Genomic DNA, 4,455 nt, shown 5'->3' on the forward strand with positions numbered 1-4,455 from the left:
TTATTGATTTTTAGTTTTATTTCATTGTGGTTAGAGAGAATGCTTATATATTAGATTCATTTGTTCTACAGTGAAGATTATGGCTAATGTTTATTTGTTTATTTTCTGTCTGGAGATTTGTCCAATACTGAAAGTGGGATGGCAAAGTCTCCAGCTATTATTGTATTGGAGCCTATCTCTCTCTTTAGCTATACTAATATTTTCCTTATATATCTTGGTGCTTGAGTGTTTAGTGCATATATATTTAAAATATTTAAAATAACAATTTAATATTGTTATATCCTCTTGCTGAATTGACCCCTTTATCATTATATTGTGACCTTCTTTGTCTCTTCTTATAAGTTTTGTCTTGAAATCTATTTTGTCTGATATAAGTATAGTGATTCCTGCTCTTTTGGGGGTTCAGTTGGCATGAAATATGTTTTTCCATCCCTTTATTTTCAGCCTATGTGTGTCTTTATAGGTGAATGTGTTTTGCGTTGGGTATAGATCATTGGTTGGTTTTTTTTTGTTTGTTTGTTTGTTTTTGTTTTTGTTTTTTTTAATGCATTCAGCCATCCTATGTCTTTTGAGTGGAGAGTTTAGTACATTTACATTCAATATTATATTGATAAGTAAAGACTTACTCAGGTCATTTTTTATTTGTTTCGGTCATTTGCTCATCTTCTCTTTCTTTCTTTCCTTCCTGTCTTTATTTTAGTGAAGGTGATTTTCTCTGTTGATATTATTTAATTTCTTGCTTTTTAATTTTTTTGGATCTATTGTACTTTTTTGGTTTGAGGTTACAATGATGCTTGCAGATACTATCTTATTACCCATTATTTTAAGCTAATAACAACTTAATACTATTTGCACAAACAAACAAGCAAAAAGAAAACTAGTAAAGACTATGACTTAACATCTTCCTTCCACTTTTTAACCTTTTGTTGTTACTATTTATTTATTTATTTATTTATTTATTTTTATATAACTTACTTTTTATTGAAAGTATCTTGCATTCATGATGGATGCTTTCTGGGTTTTACCACATATTTTAATGATAAAAGTTAAATTATTTTTTACATGCAAGTAGTGTGAATAATTTTCCCCACATGGGAACACTGATTATAAAAAGATGACATCCCACATGGGTTAAGTGTCTTTTTTAATTGAAAAGCTAACAAACTGTCAAGTTACATTTCTCCCAAAAACCCACAAACTGGGTAGTAACTGAGTCTCTAGGCAATATATTTAAAACTAAGAGGATTAAAAATAAAATTAAAGAAAAAGAAAACAAGTCCTCAGATGCAACGAAGGGAGCCCTGCTACATACAGGCTAATCAATACAGTGGTACTCCTTGACTGCAGGAGGCTGGAAGACATCATAGTAATTCCACCCAGAACATTTACCTCAAGAAGCCTTTTTCCAGTTTCCAACTCATGAATAAAGAGAATATTTTGTTAATTCTATTCCAAAAAACTTTTCTGCAACTTGTTTTATTTACAATGCCAACTTTCAAAAGGTCACTAAAGTTAACTGGACAATAAACTAGGCAGAAATTGCTTTACAAAAAAGAGGGAAAGCCCAAAATGCCACTTATAGAGAACCCACAGTTCAGTTTTATTCAGAGCAAAGAAAAAAGAAACTTTCGATCATACTAGAAGAAACTCAGCCATAGGTTTGGAATCTATACTCAAACTACACATGCAATGAGGACAATATTCTGCTAATACAATTGACTTGCAGATGCATTTGTCTACTGTTTGTCTAATATTAACAATTATAAACAGAGCAGTGAAACTAGTATTTGGAACAGTCCTTACAGTGTTACAGTGTCAGGCACAACATTTCACTTCTCTTCACACCACTGGTTCTCTTTGCGTACCTGGGCTTCCTCCTCTTCAGTAAAGTCATTTTTTATATTGAAGGTCTTGCGAATCTCCTCAGGAGTCTTCCGCTTGATCATATTGGCAACAGTCTTGCATGTAACATCAAGCAAACCTTTGATGTTTAAGTAGTTTGCAGCCAGAATGAGTTCAAAAAGTGTTCCTTGGTCAACTTTCAGGAATTCTTGGTCCCAAACAGGGATATCGTCTGTTCACTTTTCTTTGTTCTCATCATCTTCAGGAGGAGGAGGGTCATCCTCGTGGTGGGTGCACCACTGAATGACCTTTTTTAATATTGCTGCATTCACATTTGGTAGAGGAACTGGGTCATCATCTGCTTCATCATCCATTCCCAAATCTTCCAACATGGTTTTAATAGTCACAGATTGTTTGGCAATTTCCACATCAACTTCAAATATCTCTCCATCAGAACTCTGCAACTTAATTGAAGGCATGGTGTTCGGTGTTAAGGAGACTGCCGGCGGGAGGCTGACGAGAGCTAAGAGACGTCAGCAGAAGAAGAGAAAAGCGGAGGACAAAGCCACTACAGCCTGTTGTTACTATTTATATCTCATTGTACCATCTATGTCTTGAAAAGTTGTTGTAGTTATTATTTTTTATTGCTTCATCATTTAGCCTTTCTACTTAAGATAAGAGTAGGTTACATACTACAATTACAGTATAATAATATTCAGAGGTTTTAGATGTCCTTACCAATACCTGAAGGTTTGTATCTTCAGATGATTTCTTATTGCTCATTAACACCCCTTTCTTTCTGATTGAAGTACTCCCTTTACGGTTTCTTGTAGGACAGGTCTAGTGATAAAATCCCTCAGCTATTGTTTGGGAAAATCTTTATTTCTCTCTCATGTTTGAAGGATATTTTCCCCAGATATACTATTCTAATTTTTTTATCCCTTTAGCACTTTAAATATGTCATGCCACTCTCTTTTGGCATGTAAGGTTTCCACTAAGCAGTTTGTTGCCAGATATATAGGAGCTCACTTATACGTTATTTTTTTCTTTTTTCTTGCTGCTTTTAGGAATTTTTCTTTACCCTGGATCTTTTGGAGTTTGATTATTAAATCACTTGAAGTAGTCTTCTTTATGTTAAATCTGCTTGGTGTTCTATGGCCTTCTTGTACTTAAATACTGCTATCTTTGTTTGTGTTTGGGAAGTTCTCAGTTATTATCCCTTTGAATAAAATTTCTACCCCTATGGTTTTCGGCACCTCCTCTTTGAAGCCAATAACTCCTAGATTTGCACTTTTGTGACTATTATTTATATCCTCTAGTCATGCTTCATTGGTTTTGGTTTTTGTTGTTGTTCTTTTTTCTTTGTTCTCCTCTTATTGTGTATTTTCAAATATCCTGTTTTCATGCTCACTACTTCTTTCTTCTACTAGATGAATTCAGCTATTAAAAGACTTCTGCCAACTGCAGCTTTCAACTCCAGAATTTCTGCATGATTCATTTTAATATTTGAATCTCTTTGCTAAATTTCTCCAATAGAATTTTTACTCCCTTCTATGCATTATCTTGAATTTCTTTGGATTTCCTTAAAATAGCTATTTTGAATTATCTGCCTGAAAGTTCACATATCTCTGCTACTCCTGGAGTGTTCCCTGGTGCATAGTTAGTTCATGTGGTGAGGTCATGTTTTCCTGGATTATCTTCATACTTTTAGCTGTTCAATTGTGCCTGGGTGCTGAATAGTTAGGTATTTATTGTAGTCTTCACAGTCTGGGCTTGTTTGTACCCATTCTTCTTGGAAAGATGTTCCAAATATTCAAGAGGACTTGGGTGTTGTGATCTAAGCTGATTCTGATTTTGGGGGTACCTCAAGCCTAGTAACGTTTTGTTTCCTGAAGACTTATAGAGGTACTGCCTTGATGGTCTTGGAAACTATACAAAAGAGTTCTCTGGATTAGCAAGTAGAGACTCTCGTTCTCTTCCCTTACTTTCTCCAAAACAAATGGAGTCTATCTTCCTTTTGTGAACCACCTAAAGCTGGGGGTAGAGTTACACGAGCATCCCTGCGGCCACCACCACTATGACTGTGCTGGGTCACACCTGAAGGTAGCACAACACTCGGTGTTGCCCAAGGCCTACTCTAACTACTTCCAGGCTACTCCATATGCTTGCTCAAAGCTCTTGGTCTCTACAATCAGCAAGTGGCAAAGACAACCAGGCCTGTGTCCTTCCTGTCAGGATGGAGACTTGCCCCATGTCCCATAGGGTTTCAGAGGTGCCATCTGGGATCCAAGGACTAGAGTCAAAAACTTTGGAAGTTCAGCTGGTGTTCTATTGTGCTGAAGCTGAGCTGGCACTCATACCACAACATGCAGTCTTTCCCACTCCTCTTCACTTACTAAATGCAAAGGAGCCTTATTCCATGGCCGCCACTATTTCAAGCCAATGGATAGTGCTACCAGATTACTTTTAATGTTTTCTTTCTTTTCTTTTCTCCTTCTTCTTCTTCTTCTTCTTCTTCTTATTATTATTATTATTATTATTATTATACTTTAAGTTCTAGGGTACATGTGCATAACGTGCAGGTTTGTTACATATGTATACTTGTGCCATGTT

General features: G+C 35.6%; 1 pseudogene across 1 annotated transcript; it reads right to left on the reverse strand.

Annotated features, from left to right (window-relative positions):
- Positions 1-1,127: 1,127 nt before the first annotated feature.
- Positions 1,128-2,412, reverse strand: LOC105537898 (annotated as a pseudogene). The gene has a single exon (XR_001005793.1). The product of XR_001005793.1 is annotated as an S-phase kinase-associated protein 1 pseudogene (transcript).
- Between the last annotated feature and the right edge of the window lie 2,043 nt (positions 2,413-4,455).

This window comes from Mandrillus leucophaeus, unplaced genomic scaffold (assembly GCF_000951045.1).
Source record: "Mandrillus leucophaeus isolate KB7577 unplaced genomic scaffold, Mleu.le_1.0 Scaffold1804, whole genome shotgun sequence".
In the NCBI taxonomy this organism is placed as follows: Eukaryota; Metazoa; Chordata; class Mammalia; order Primates; family Cercopithecidae; genus Mandrillus; species Mandrillus leucophaeus.